This window comes from Bos grunniens, chromosome 25 (assembly GCF_055505025.1).
Source record: "Bos grunniens cultivar Pamir isolate PY7600 chromosome 25, Bosgru_T2T1.0, whole genome shotgun sequence".
In the NCBI taxonomy this organism is placed as follows: Eukaryota; Metazoa; Chordata; class Mammalia; order Artiodactyla; family Bovidae; genus Bos; species Bos grunniens.
In genome coordinates, this window is record NC_141189.1 from 29,668,401 (window position 1) to 29,684,926 (window position 16,526).

Below are 16,526 nucleotides of genomic sequence, written 5' to 3' on the forward strand. Positions count from 1 at the left end.
GTGGGTGCTCCGCTGGGCTTTCTCTCAGCACGTCTGGATGCTCTTCCCATTCTTGATACCCCTTGCCCCATTTTAGTAAACTTTCCCGTCTTTAAAAGCTGCAACTGGATCTCACTCACCTTTTTGTCCCTATGAGATCTATCCCAATGTTTAAACCACGTCACATGGTCACATTTCTCTCTAACTCTTACACTCAGTAGTCCAGGCTAATTGACAAGCATCTTCCTTACAGGAAACTAACAACGGAAACTACCTGTTCTGTCTTGGTTGTGTCTGATAGGAATTTAAAAATCAAGATTACCGAGGTATAAAGACAGTCAGATACGTCCAATGAAAGTGTGTGATTTGATGAGTTTTATACAGGTGAAGCTGCGGTCCCACTTGAGGTATGGAACACTGTCATCATTTCCAAAATTTCTTCTTGCGCCTCTGCATCCTTCTGCTTCAAGAATCACTGATCTGCTCTCTATCACTATGGGATAGTTCATATTTCCAGAATTGCAAGAAAATGAAATCTTATACCATGTGGTCTCCTGTGTTTGAGTTCTTACACTAAGCATAACAATTCTGAGAGTCATCCACGGTGCTGCATACATCAGCAGTTGGTTCCTTTCTATTACCGAGCAATAATTTACTGTATGGATGGACTGCATTTTGTTTATCCATTCATCTGTCAGTGGACATTTGGGTAGTCTTCAGCTTTGAGATACTATGAATAATTCTGTCATGAACATTTATTTTAATAAACCTTTGTGTAGGTAATTATTCTCCTTTCATTTGAATAAAGGCTTGGTCATATAGTAGGTGTATGCTTAGCTTTCAAAACTATGGTTTCTTCAACAGAACTTTATTCATAGCTTTATCTGTAATAGTTAGAAATTGCAAATAACCATCAATACATAGGTAAATGAATAAGTAAATTTTGGTGTATCCATACAATGGAATACTAACCATCAATAAAAAAGAATAACAACAATATGGATAAATCTCAAAATTACTAGGCTGAAGCAAAGAAGACAAACAAAAAAAGAACACATGTATACATGATTCCATTTACAAAAAAAATTCTAGAAAATGCAAACTAATCTATAGAGGCAAAAAAGCAGATCAGTGGTTGCCTGAAGACTGTGGTGGAAAAAAGATTACAAAGTGGCATGAGGAAGTTTTTAAGGGTGATGAAAATGCTGTCCTGATTACAGTGAAATGAAAATTTCTCAAGTTGAATACTTTAAATCTGTGCAATTTATTGTATTTAGTTAGATTTCAATAAATTTGTTGTTGTTATTTTATAAAGGCAATGGCACTTGTGAAAACAGACGAATTCCTTTATGTAACACAACAACTCTGAAACAGTCTCTCTACTATTTATAAAATTTTAATGCAATAGAAGATTATTTACCTGGGTGTCTGAAAACAACTGAACAGCAGAATTATCCTAGAGAATCTTAAAACAAAAACAAAAAACCAACAAACCAATGAAATAAATAAGTCTCATGTATAATAACTGCATGATACCTCACACATGTGGTGCTGGTGTGACCTGGTGCACTGTGATGCGCCCACAGGATTTTGGTGGACTGAGGTGTGTTACAGATGAAGATGGTGAAGTGGGAATGATCCTGAACATAGAAAATATAAAACTCAAGTAAAAAATGTTTTATGTGACAAAGGATATCTTTTACTGCTAAAAGCCATGATCAACAATGAGACGATAATCACTGTGACTGTGTATAATACAAAACAAACATAACTACTGTTATAAAACAAAAAGGACAGGAGATGTAATGTGACACAGACAAAACATGCAAATAACAGGAGACTTTAATCTCCCAACCTCAGGAAAAGACAGATTAGGCAGACAAAAAATAAGTAAGGGTATATAAGGCCAAACAGCATCATCAGTAAGATCTCACTGCTATATAGTCAACTTCACACCCAATGACAGTGAAGACACCGTCACAGAACACATGGACTGTTCAAAAGACAATCACATATTAGGTCACAAAAACACTTGAGTGAATTCCCTAACATGAAAAATACTATAAACAACATTCTGATGTCAGTGTAATAATGCTAAAAATTATTCATAAAGTAAAAAATTAAAAAGGCTTATCTACTTGGAAATTAATAACATCTTCTAATTAGTTCACAGAAAAGAGGAAAACCACAAAATGAAATGAAAGTTTTTTTAAAAAGGACAGTTCTTTGGGTATAGTCAGAAACTATGGCACATATTTAAAGCAGTGAGCAGAAAAAATTTCAAATCCATAAATCATAGTATCAATACAAATTAAAGAACGAAAATAAATTATGTGCCTTAGAGAAAAAAAAAGAATAAAGAAAACAAAGAACGGGAACCCACGTGACCCATGAGATGATATCATAAGGTTCTGTGCAGCTGGAGTTTCAGTAGGGTAGAGATAGAACAAAGCATAAAACATAACTGCAAATATAATGCTTGAAAATTTCCCAAATCTGATGAAATACATAAATTTTCAGATTTAAGAAACCTGGCAAACTCCAAGTAGGGTGAATTCAAACACATACAGAAACCAATAGCCTTCAGATATATAAACAAGTGGTTAGAGACCATAATAGTAGAGAAAACTTCATTAATAATAGCAAAAAGACAAAAACTCTGAATTAGCTTAATAAGCAATTTGCAAAAATTAGAAAAAACCTTTAAGTAGGCTTGAACACACAGACAGTCCTTGTTCATGGATAAGATAATACCACATCATAAAAATGTTTGCTTTCACTAAGTAAATTTACACATTTAATGCAATTTCAATGAAAATATCACAAGGCTTTTTAATGGCGCTAGACAAGATGATATCTAAGTACATCTGGAAAAAGTAAAAACACCCGAGGGGAACTGGGAAAACACACACACACAAAGGCCACATAGAGGAGGGAGAAAGAGTCTGATTAGATAAAAATAAGCTCCAAGAAGATAAGGAATGAAAACGCTAAAAAAAAATCAACCCCTGAGTACTTTAAATATTGATGACCCTTGGACATAATGAAAAGTTTTCTATGACTTTGTATCCAAATACAATAAAAAGAAAAGTGATAAATTTTGGCCATGTGCAAAACACAACAAAAATACTGAAGAGGAAGAGCTAATTGCTTCAATACATAGTTCTTTAAAAATTAAAGTTTAAAAACCTGACAGAGAAATGAACAGAAAATTCACATTCTTCTAAAAAAAAAAAAGATTGTAAAATGGCTGTTACACATATGAAAAGATGTTCAAACTTACTTATAATTAGAGAAATGCAATTAAAATTACACCAAAATACCAGATGGCAAAAAAGTATGACAACACATTCTGTAGGTGTGGCTGCGGGGAAATAAACATTCTCACACATTGTTAATTGGAATGGAAACTGGTACAGCCCTTTGAAAGAGGAATTTAGCAATATCTAACAAAACTACAAAAGCATTTACCTTTGACTCAGCAATTCCATATCTAGGAATTTACCTTAATTATATACCTCCAACATTATAAAATGGTAGCTGAAGGTCCATGTTATTTATTTGAAAAATAGTTGAGTGCATTTATTGTGTTTGTATTCAAATTTGGGTGTTCCCTCATCCTTGCAGATTTTATTCTTTTGAGTATGTGCTATATTAACAAGGTTCTGAAAGTCAAAACTATACCAAAAGCAATGTTCTCAGAAATGTGCTGCTGCCTGCTTCTCTCTCGCATCCCACTGTCATCCCCTAAATCTTAACCACGAAAGGTGATTCATCTCATTAGGTTCTAGTTTACCCTTCCTTTCATTTTTTTCTCTCCTGAATCAGCTATAAGTATGCTGCTGCTGCTGCTAAGTTGCTTCAGTCGCGTCCAACTCTGTGCGACCCCAGACTGCAGCCGACCAGGCTCCTCCGTCCCTGGGATTCTCCAGGCAAGAGTACTGGAGTGGGTTGCCATTTCCTTCTCCAGAGCTATAAGTACACATTTTATTATTTTCCCTTCTCTTTTAAATAAGAAGTAACACTGCTACTGTTTCATTGTTTGCTTTTTTCCCCCACTTAAACTCTGAAGATCTTCTGGTATCAGTTCATGGAGCTCTTCCTTGGTCCTTTTTACAGCCGTGTCATATTCATGATGTGGATGTACCACAGTTTATTCAGCCATTCTCCTGTGTGTGGGCATTTAAGTTGTTTCCAATCTTAAGCAGTTACAAACAAATTGCTGTAGTAAATAACTTCTGGCATATGGGCTTCCCTGGTGGCTCAGTTGGCAGAGAATCCACCTGCAATGTGGGAGACCTGAGTTCAATCCCTGGATTGAAGGAAAATCCCCTGGAGAAGGGAATGGCTAACCACTCCAGTATTCTGGCCTGGAGAATTCCATGGACTGTATAGTCCATGGGGTCACATAGTTTTGACTTTACTTCAGTCACTCAGTCGTGTCCGACTCTTTGTGACCCCATGGACTCTGCAGCACGCCAGGCCTCCTTGTCCATCACCAACTCCTGGAGTTTCATGTCCATTGAGTCAGTGATGCCATCCAACCATCTCATTGTCTATCATCCCCTTCTCCTCCCGCCCTCAATCTTTCCCAGCATCAGGGTCCTTACAAATGAGTCAGCTCTTTGCATCAGGTGGCCAAAGTGTTGGAGTTTCAGCTTCAACATCAGTCCTACCAATGAATATTCAGGATTGATCTCCTTTAGGATGGACTGGTTGGATCTCCTTGCAGTCCAAGGGACTCTCAAGAGTCTTCTCCAACACCACAGTTCAAAAGCATCAATTCTTTGGCGCTCAGCTTTCTTTATTCTCCAACTCTCACATTCATACTGACTACTGGAAAAACCATAGCCTTAACTAGATGGACCTTTGTTGGCAAAGTAATGTCTCTGCTTTTGAATATGCTATCTAGGTTGGTCATAACTTTCCTTCCAAGGAGTAAGCATCTTTTAATTTCATGGCTGCAGTCACCATCTGCAGTGATTTTGGAGCTCAAAAAAATAAAAGTCTGACACTGTTTCCCCATCCTTTTGCCACGAAGTAATAGGACCAGATGCCATGATCTTAGTTTTCTGAATGTTGAGCTTTAAAAGCCAACTTTTTTCACTCTCTTCTTTCACTTTCATCAAGATGCTCTTAGTTCTTCACTTTCTGCCATAAGGATGGTGTCATCTGCATATCTGAGGTTATTGATATTTCTCCCAGCAATCTCGATTCCAGCTTGTGCTTCTTCCAGCCCAGCGTTTCTCATGATGTACTTTGCATATAAGTTAAATAAGCAGGGTGACAATATACAGCCTTGATGTACTCCTTTTCCTATTTGGAACCAGTCTGTTGTTCCATGTCCAGTTCTAACTGTTGCTTCCTAACCTGCATACAGGTTCCTCAAGAGGCAGGTCAGGTGGTCTTGTATTCCCATGTCTTTCAGAATTTTCCACAGTTTATTGTGATCCATATAGTCAAAGGCTTTGGCATAGTCAATAAAGCAGAAATAGATTTTTTTCTGTTTGTTAATACATCAGATAGTCAAAAAAATAAATTAATGAAATCTGCAAGGATGCAGGAACACCCAAATTTGAATACAAATGCAATAAATGCACTAAACTATATTTTGAATAAATAACATGGGCCCTTAGCTCACCTCCTCCCATGGGCACAACAGAATTACAAACAAAATTACTATTTACAAATTACAACTGTTTAAAGTATCTATCCATGACAATGACCTAAAGAAGCAAAAGATCTTCAACAACTAAAGATACAAAGAAGGAAACACAACATAAGGAGGAGAGGTGGCGGTGACCCCTGGGGAGGTGACCCACAGACAGGAGGATAATCACAATGCAGAGGTTCTCTGCAAGGAGTACTGGGTCTGCACTGTTTCGCAGCCTGGGGGTCCTGCACTGGGAAGAAGAGACCCCAGAACACTTCGCTTTGAAGGAAACAGTGACTTTACTTTCAAAGAGTGCTCACAAAATCTCACACACTCCAAGATCCAGGGCAGAAAGAGGAATTTGAAAAGAGCTTGAGTCAGACCTACTTGCTGATCCTAGAAAGCCCCTCAGAGAGGCATGAGGCAACGGGGCTCATCCTGCGGGTACAGACACAACAACAGCCGTTCCAGGGAATTCATTCTTCCCTGAGGACACCGGTGCTGGTAAGCACCATTCTGGAGTCCTCCCTGTAGGTTATTACACTAGGACTTGGCCCTGGCCACCAGGAGGACCAACTCCAGGACCTCCAGGCCCCATAACCAGAGACCCCAGGATCTTGGCCTACCAGTGAGCCAGCACTAGCTCTAGGACCTGGCCTTGCCTATCAGTGGGTTGGCACAAGCTCCTGGGCCCAGCCTCACCCATGAGTGGGTGGGGACCAGCCCTAGGAACCTCCTAGGCACTGGTTCTGCCAGCAGCCTATGCCAGCAGCTATGGGACACCTTAGGCCTTTCAACCAGCTGCCTTGGGATCCAGCCCCATCTCCAGCACTAGCCCTGGGCCCAGGCTGCCCACCTGGCCAGATGACACCACATCCAGGAAGCCTAGGCCCTGCAGCCAGCCACCCTGTGACCCAGCCCTGCCCACCAGCACCAGGGATCCTTGGACTGTGCATCCAGCCATGTCAGGACGCGGTCCCACTTATCAGTGCCTGGCAGCCTCCATACCAGGCAAGGCCAGACAAGCGATCAGGTCAGGGGCCAATCACCTCTACCATCATGCCTATACTGTTTGACTCGCCACAACAGAAGGGCCCATGAAGCCCACATAGAGGGCCCTAGGGCATGTAGCTGTAAAGGATATCTCTTACTTAATGTCACTTCTCCAAGATCAGATAATGTAACCAACCTACCAAACATAGACACAAATAACAAAATTAGGCCAAAAGAGGCAACAGAGGAATGTGCTACAAATGAAGGAACAAGACAAAACTCCAGAAGAACTAAGCAAGATTGAGACAATCTATCTATCTGATAGGCAGTAAAGGGTACCTCATGTTGTTACTGTTAAGTCGCTTCAGTCGTGTCCGACTCTGTGTGACCCCATAGACGGCAGCCCACCAGGCTCTGCCGTCCCTGGGATTCTCTAGGCAAGAACACTGGAGTGGGTTGCCATTTCCTTTCCTTCTCCAGTGCATGAAAGTGAAAAGTGAAAGTGAAGTCGCTCAGTCGTGTCCAACTCTTAGTGACCCCATGGACTGCAGCCTACCAGGCTTCTCCGTCCATGGGATTTTCCAAGCAAGAAGAGTACTGGAGTGGGTTGCCAGTACTCATGCTGCTGCTGCTAAGTCGCTTCAGTCGTGTCCAACTCTGTGCAACCCCATGGATGGCAGCCCACCAGGCTCCCCCGTCCCTGGGATTCTCCAGGCAAGAACACTGGAGTGGGTTGCCATTTCCTTCTCCAATGCATGAAAGTGAAAAGTGAAAATGAAGTCGCTCAGTCGTGTCCGACTCTATCGACCCCACAGACTGCAGCCTACCAGGCTCCTCCGTCCAAGGGATTTTCCAGGCAAGAGTACTGGAGTGCGGTGCCATTGCCTTCTCCGCCAGTACTCATAAGGATGCTCAAAAAACTTGAGACAAAAATGGATGAACGCAATGAGAAGTTTAACAGAGTTAGAAATTATAAAGAAGAACAAAATAAAGCTGAAGAATATAATAACTGAAATAAAAAAATACACTAGAAGGAATCCACAGATTAGATGCCACAGAGGAATGGATCAAGAAACTATAAGACTGAACAGGAGAAATCATTCAAGCTGAACAAAGTGGGGAAAAATGAGTTCAGTTTGAGAGACCTCTGAGATACCAAATGTCCTAACAGTCACATTATTGGAGTACCAGAAAGAGAAGACAGAAAGAAAGGGGCAGAGACACAGTTGAAGATATAACAGCTGAAAACTTCTATAATCTGGTAAAAGAAATAGATGTCTAGGTCCAAAATACACAAACAATTCCAAATAAGATCAACTCAAAGAAGTCAATTCAAAGACACACTGTAATTAAAATGGCAAAAGTTAAATAAGAAGAGAGAATATTAAACATAGAAAGGGAAAAGCCGCTTGTTATCTACAAGAGAACTCCCCAAATGCTAACAGCTGACTTCTCAGCAGAAACTCTATAGGCAAGAAGGGAGTGGCATGATATGTTTAAAGTGGTGAAAGGGGAATACCTACAACCAAGAATACTCCACTTGGCATAGCTATCATTCAGATTTGAAGGAGAGATCAAGAGTTTTACAGACAAGCAAAAGCCGAGTTCAGCACCATGAAACTTGCTCTGCAAGAAAGGGACTTATCTAAGCAGAAAAGCCACAACTGGAAATATGAAAATTACAAAAGAAAAAAATCTCACTGGTAAAGGGATATATACAGTAAAGGCAGAACATCAGGCACTTTATAAAGTTAGCTGGAAGGTTAAGACAAAAGTTGTGAAATCATCTATATCCACAATAAGCAGAGACATATGAAGCAAAAAGATGTAAAATATGAGGTAAAAAACACTAAGTGTGGGTGGTGGTGGTGGGGAATAAAAATGCAGGGCTGTTAAAATGAGTTTGAAATTAAAAAATAAGCAACAACAACAAAAGAGATAAACAGCTTAAAATAATTATATGTGTGTATATACATATACAACTTCACGGTTAAGCATAATTAAAATCTATAATAGATGTGCTGTGCTTAGTCGCTCAGTGTCTGACTTTGTGACCCCGTGGACTGCAGTATGCCAGGTTCCTCTGTCAATGGGGATTCTCCAAGTAAGAATACTGGAGTGGGTGGCCATGCCCTCCTCCTATAACAGATACACACACAAAAGAGAAAAGAATCTGAGCATAATGCTAAGCAGTCATCAAATCACAAGAGAACAAAAGAAAAAAGGAACCAAAAAAGAACTACAAAAAAGACCACAACCCCCAAAACAATTAACACAATGGCAAATAGCATATACATCAATAATTACTTTAAATGTAAATGGGCTAAATGCTCTAATCAAAAGACACAGAACACTGAATGGCTAAAAAAACAAGACACACACACACACATATAAACTGCCTACAAGAGACTTCAGATCTAAAGACAATCAGAGAGAAGTGAGGGAATGGGGAAAGGTATTCCATGGAAGTGAAAACGAAGACAGCAGGGATAGTGATATTTATATAAAAAAAAAATAGACTTTAAAACAAAGACTGTAACAAGAGATAAATAAGGATGTTACATATGATCAAGGGATCAATCCAAGAAGAAGTTATAAAAAAATTGTAAAAATATTGCACCCCAAATAGGAGAACTTATTCATGAGGCAAACATTAACAGACATAAAGGGAGAAAATGACAGTAAAACAACAGTAGGGACTTCAACACTCCCACTTGCATCAATGGACAGACCATCATGACAGAATATCAATAAGGAAGCACTTGCCTAAAACACACATTAATGACCAAATGTACTTTAACAGATACAGGTGTAGAACAGTCCACCCAAAGCAGCAAAATGTACATTCACTCCATGTGCACATGGGCCAGTCTCCAGGTTGTATCACATGCTGAGCCACAAACACGCACTCGCAAATTTAAGAAAGCTGAAATCACAGTAAGCATCTTTTCTGACCACAAACACTATAAGACTAGAAATCAATTACAAGAAAAACTGCAAAAACACAACAAACACACACACATACTAACCCGTGGAGGCTAAACAATATGCCACTAAACCACCAAATGGATCACTGAAGAAATCAAACAGGAATTTAAAAATATCTCGGAGACAAAGGAAAACAGAAACTTAACAGTCCGAAATCTACAGGATGAGAAAAGCAGTTCTAAGAAGGACATTTATAGCAATACAAGCCTACCTCAGAACAAGAAAAATCTCAAACACACCATCTTAAACTTACACCTAAAGGAACTAGAAAAAAACAATCAAAACCCAAAGTTAGCACAAGACAAGAAATAAATGAAAAAGACAAAACACCCCAAATGAAAAATAGAAAAGATCAATGCAACTAAGAGCTGGTTCTTTGAGAAGATAAACAAAAGTGATAAACTTTCATCCAGTCTCATAAAAAAAAAAAAAAGAGAGGAGACCTAGATCAATAAAATCAAATAAAAAAGGAGAAATTATAATCAACATCACAAATATAAAAAGGATCATATGAAATGACTATGAAGAATTACATGCCAATAAAATGAACAACCTAGAAGAAATATATGTACAAACTCCTAGAAATACACCATCTCCCAAGAAGGAATATAGAAGAAAAAAAAGTATGCAGATTGATTTCCAGGAAAGAAAATAAATCAGTAATAATAAAACTCCCAACAAATAAAAGTCTAGGACCAGAGAGTTTCACAGGTGAATTCTACCAAACATTTAAAGAAGAGTTAATACCTACTCTCCTGAAATTATTCTAAAAATACTGCAAAGGAAGGATTGCTTCTGAACTCATTTTACCAGGCCAGAATCACCTCAATACCAAAACTAGATGAATGTAACACACACACACACACACACACACATTATAGGCCAACATCACTCATGATCACAGATGTAAAACTCTCAACAAAATATTACCAAACTGAATTTAACAATACATTAAAAAGGACCATACCGTGATTAAGTGGAATTTATTCCAGGGATGTAAGGATGGTTCAGTATCACAAATCAATCAATGAGATACACCACATTAACAAACTGAAGAATAAAAATCATGATCTTCTCAACAGATGCAGAAAAAACTACTGACAAAATTCAACATCCATTCATGGTAAAAACTCAACAGAGTGGGTACAAAGGGAACATAACTAAACATCATAAAAGCTATATTTGATAAGCCCACAGCTAACCTTACACTCAATGGTGAAAAGCTGAAAGCCTTTCTTGTAAGATCAAGAATAAGACAAGGATGCCCACTCTCACTACGTTTATTCAACACAGTATTGAAAAAGTTCTACCCACATCAATCAGATAAGGGGAAAAAAATAAATAAAAGAAATCCAAACTGGAAAGGAAAAAGTAAAACCATCACTGTTTGCAGATGACATGATACCATATACAGGAAATCCTAGAAATGCCATCAAAAAACCACTAGAGCTCCATCAATCAATTTGGTAAAGTTGTTGGATACAAAATTAATACAAATAAGTTTGATGCATTTCTATACACTAAAAACAAGCTATCAGAAAGAAATAAAGAAAACAATCCCATACCTAGGAATAAATCTAAGGAGGTAAAAGACCTGTACTCAGAAAATGATAAAGAAACTGAAAGAAATTGAAGAAGACACAAATCAATGGCAAGATATACTGTGCTCATGAATTAGAAAAATTAGTATTGTTAAAATGACCACTACCCAAGGCAATCCACAGATTCAATGAAATTCCTATCAAAATACCAATGGCATTTTTCACAGAACTCGGACAACTACTTCTAAAAATCTGTACGGAAACACAAAAAACCCTGAATAGACAAAACAATCTAAAGAAAGAACAAAATTGGAGGTATCGTACTCCCTATTCAAACTGTACTACAGAGATGCAGTAATCAAAACATTAGAGTACTGGCACAAAAACACACAGATCAATGGACAGAACAGACAGCCCAGAAATGAGCTCACATTTATATGTCAATTAAACTACCACAAGGAGGCTAGAATACAGAAAGGGGGAAAGACAGCCTCTTCAATGAATGGTGTTGGGGAAACTGGACAGAGGCATGCAAAAGAATCAACCTGGACTGCTTTCTTACACTATATACAAAAATAAATTCAAAATGGACTAAAGATTTAAATGTTAGACCTGAAACTATAAAATTAGAAGAAAATATATGCAGTCTGCTCTTTGACATAGGTCTTGGTAATATTTCTGGACATGTCTCCTTAGGCAAGGGCAACAGGAGCAAAAGTAAACAAGAGGGGCTAACATCAAGCCAAAAAGCTTTTGTACAACAAAGGGAACTTTCAACAAAATAAAAATTCTGCCTATGGAATGGGAGAAGATACTTGCAAATGATGTATCTGATTAGGGGTTAATATCCAAAATATACAAAGAATTCATACAATTCAACATTAAAACAAACAACCCAGCGAATGCCCTGACAGTCCAGAGGTTCCAATGCAGGGGGCACAGGTTTGATTCCTGGTTGGGGAATAAGATACTATGTGTCACACAGCATGGCAAAAAGATACAACAACAACAACAAAATAACCCAAGAAAAACATGGACAGAGGACCTGAATATATGTTTTTTACCAAAGAACATATGTAGTGGCCAACAGACACATGAAAAGATACTCAACACTCCTTATCAGGAGAGAAATGGAAATCAAAGCCATAATGAGATTATCACCACCCATTTGTCCAGAATGGCTATTATCAAAACAAAAACAAAAACAGTAAGTGTTGGTGCTGCTGCTGCTGCTGCTGCTAAGTCGCTTCAGTCGTGTCCGACTCTGTGCGACCCCATATACGGCAGCCCACCGGGCTCCCCCGTCCCTGGGATTCTCCAGGCAAGAACACTGGAGTGGGTTGCCATTTCCTTCTCCAATGCATGAAAGTGAAAAGTGAAAGTGAAGTCGCTTAGTCGTGTCCGACTCTAGCGACCCCATGGACTGCAGCCTACCAGGCTCCTCTGTCCATGGGATTTTCCAGGCAAGAGTACTGGAGTGGGGTGCCATCGCCTTCTCCGACTAAGAGGTATTAACTCCCTATTACAAAATGAATGAGTCACAGGCGTGGAAGGTAAAGTGTAGGGAATGGAGTCAATAATTACGTAACATTTTGTATGGTGGCAAATGGTTATTACACTTTGTACAGTGATCACTTTGAAACATACGGAAATACTGAATTACTATATTGTGCTCCAGGAACTAACCTAGTGGTGTAGGTCAATTATACTTCAAAAACGAACTCATAGAAAAAGAGACCAGATTTGTGATTAACAGAGGTCAGGGTAGGGGAAGAGCACTGGATGAAGGTAGTCTAAAGGCACAAAGTTCGACTTGTAAGATAAATAAGAACTAGGGATGTAATGTGCAACATGATAAATATAATTAGCACTGCTCTATGTTATACATGGAACTTAAGAGAGTAATTCCTCAGAGTTCAAGAGGAAAAACTTTTTTTCTATTTCTGTCATTTTGTTATCTATATGGGATGATAGATGTTTACTAAACTTATCGTGCTTATACATTTCATGATGTATGTAATTCAAATCATCATGCTGAACAGCTTAAACTTACACTGTGAATTTATTTTTTACAGTGGTATGAGTTAGTGATTTTGAAACTATGTGAATTTAAGAACTAAATATATAAGAAAACATATTGCAGATGATGGGAGGAGGGTCTCACTGTCGGAGAATGGTGTTAACAATATGGAAACGGGGAGTTCTCTGGTGGTGCAATGGATAGGAATCTGTCTGCCAACTCAGGGGGCACAGGTTCGATCCCTGGTCTGGGAAGATCTTACATGCTGTGGGGCGTCTGGGCCCATGCACCACAACTACTGAGCCTGCATGCTTTGGAGCCCATGCATCACAACTACTAAAGCCCGTGCACCTACAGCCTGTGCTCTCAAACAGAGAAGCCACCTCAGTGAGAAGCCTGCGCACTGCAACTAGGGAGTAGCCCCCATTCGCCACAACTAAAGAGAAAGCCCTCACAGCAGCAAAGACCCAGCACAGCCAAAAATAAACTAATTTTTTAATGAAAGTTCTTAAAAAAAAGTCAATATGGAAAGGGAGAAGACTAAACTGAACCTGTGATGCTGGTGGGAACGGGGACAGCAGTGGGGATGCCTAATTTTTAATATATACAGTGACAGACAAGATGGGACTCAGTTCAGTTCAGTTCAGTTGCTCAGTCGTGTCTAACTCTTTGCGACCCCGTGAATCGCAGCACACCAGGCCTCCCTGTCCATCACCAACTCCTGGAGTTCACTCAGACTCACGTCCATTGAGTTAGTGATGCCATCCAGCCATCTCATCCTCTGTTGTCCCCTTCTCCTCCTGCCCTCAATCCCTCCCAGCATCAGTCTTTTCCAATGAGTCAACTCTTTGCATGAGGTGGCCAAAGTACTGGAGTTTCAACTTTAGCATCATTCCTTCCAAAGAAATCCCAGGGCTGATCTCCTTCAGAATGGACTGGTTGGATCTCCTTGCAGTCCAAGGGACTCTCAAGAGTCTTCTCCAACACCACAGTTCAAAAGCATCAATTCTTCGGCACACAGCCTTCTTCAGTCCAACTCTCACATCCATACATGACCACAGGAAAAACCATAGCCTTGACTAGATGGACCTTTGTTGGCAAAGTAATGTCTCTGCTTTTCAATGTGCTATCTAGGTTGGTCATAACTTTTCTTCCAAGGAGTAAGTGTCTTTTAATTTCATGGCTGCAATCACCATCTGCAGTGATTTTGGAGCTCAAAAAAATAAAGTCTGACACTGTTTCCACTGTTTTTCCATCTATTTCCCATGAAGTGATGGGACCAGATGCCATGATCTTAGTTTTCTGAATGTTGAGCTTCAAGCCAACTTTTCACTCTCCACTTTCACTTTCATCAAGAGGCTTTTAGTTCCTCTTCACTTTCGGCCATAATGGTGGTATCATCCGCATATCTGAGGTTATTGATATTTCTCCTGGCAATCTTGATTCCAGCTTGTGCTTCTTCCAGCCCAGCGTTTCTCATGATGTCCTCTGCATAGAAGTTAAATAAGCAGGGTGACTCAGGTTGGCGCAAATGTAACTGTGGTTTTGGACCATGATTTTAAATCATTATAACTAGGCTTAAACACATCTTTATTAATCAAAATAGGAACCATTACAATCAACACATTTTTGCCAATGAGAAATAAGTTTGCTTATTCCTGTAGTGTAAAAATCCGTGTATGGGGACTCAACAAACTCTTAGAAAGAATTTTCTGCCTTCTTCTGGTTGTGGAAGCCATTTCCCTGCAAAAAGTTGTTGAGATGCTTGAAGAAGTTGGTTGGTGAGAGAGCAGGTGAATATAGTGGATGAGGCAAAACTTTGTAGTCCAATTTGTTCAACTTGTGCTATGTGTGGTGGTGAAATGTGTGGTCAGGCGTTGTGGAGAATTGGGTCCTTTCTCTGACCAATGCCGGTTGCAGGCATTGCAGTTCTTGGCACATCTCATGGATTTGCTGAGCATACTTCTCAAATGTAATGGTTTCCCCAGGATTCAGAAAGCTGTAGTGGATAAGACAGGCAGCAGACCACCAAGCAGTGATCATGACCTTTTTTGGTGCAAGTGTGGCTGTGGGAGGTCCTTTGGAGCATCTTCTTAGTCCAACCACTGAGCTGGTCGATGTAAAATCCACTTTTTGTTGCGTATCACAATCTGATCAAGAAATGGTTTGCTGTTGTTGCACAGAATAACAGAAGACCATACTTCAAAATGATTCTTCTAAACTGCAGTCATCTCATGAGGCACTCACTTATACAACTTTCTCACCTTTCCAATTTGCTTCAAGTGTCAAACGACCATAGAATGGTCGACACTGAGTTCTTTGGAAACTTCTCATGTAGTTGTAAGAGGATCACCTTCAATGATCCTCTCAATTGGTCATTGTCAACTTCTGATTGTCAATCTTCAAGATTCTGGTCTCCTTTACAAAACTTCTAGAAAACCACTGAACTGTATATTCGTTAACAGTTCCTGGGGCAAATGCATTGTTGATGTTTCAAGTTGTCTCCGCCACTTTACGACCCGTTTTGAACTCAAATAAGAAAATTTCTCGAAACTGCTTTTTGCCTAACATCATTTCCCTAAAGTAAATATAAAATAAGCAGTAAGTAGTAATAAGTCATTAACAAAAAAACATAAAGTGAGAAATGTGTATTAAAATGATGCATAACGTAACCACATATTTTAAAATGCACTCAGAAAAAAAAATAAAATAAAAAAAAATAAAATGCACTCAGGTATTAAACGGCAATTTCAACAACGCAAAAACCATAATTACTTTTGCACCAGCTTAATATTAATTACAAAATTACAAAAAGAAAGCTGAGAAGACAGAGCATCATTTCTGTGATCTTCCGGCCAAAGGGGAACAACCTGGTCTAATCATGAGGAGTCAAAAGAGATGAACCCAGATGGAATGTCATTCCACAAAATAATTGACCTGTATTCTTCAAAAACTTTATAAAAGACAAAAAAAGAAAAAGTAGAGGACTACAGAAAAGATTCCATTTTTAAAGGAGACTAAGAGACCAGACAACTAAATGCAACATGTGATCCTGGACTGTATTGTGAAACAGGGAAAATTCACCTTATTTCTTTTGCTACAAAGGATACTACTGGAATGACTGGCTTGATTTGAATAAGGTCTGGGATTGGTCAATAGTGCTGTATCAATGTTAATTTCTGATTTAAATAATTGTACTTTGTTTAAATGAGAATATCTTTACTTTTAGGAAACACACACCTAACTGTTTACAGGTAAAAAAGCAACACATCTGCAACCTACTCTCACATGTTCAGGGAAGCACATTATGCATAGATATAGAAAGAGAATGAAAAAGCAAGTTTAATTAAGA

The 16,526-nt window shown here is 39.0% G+C and overlaps 1 protein-coding gene across 10 annotated transcripts in view; it reads right to left on the reverse strand.

Moving 5' to 3' along the window:
- The window catches only part of MRTFB (myocardin related transcription factor B), a 317,022-nt gene that overhangs the window by 82,485 nt on the left and 218,011 nt on the right, over positions 1-16,526 (reverse strand). The window lies entirely within an intron of this gene.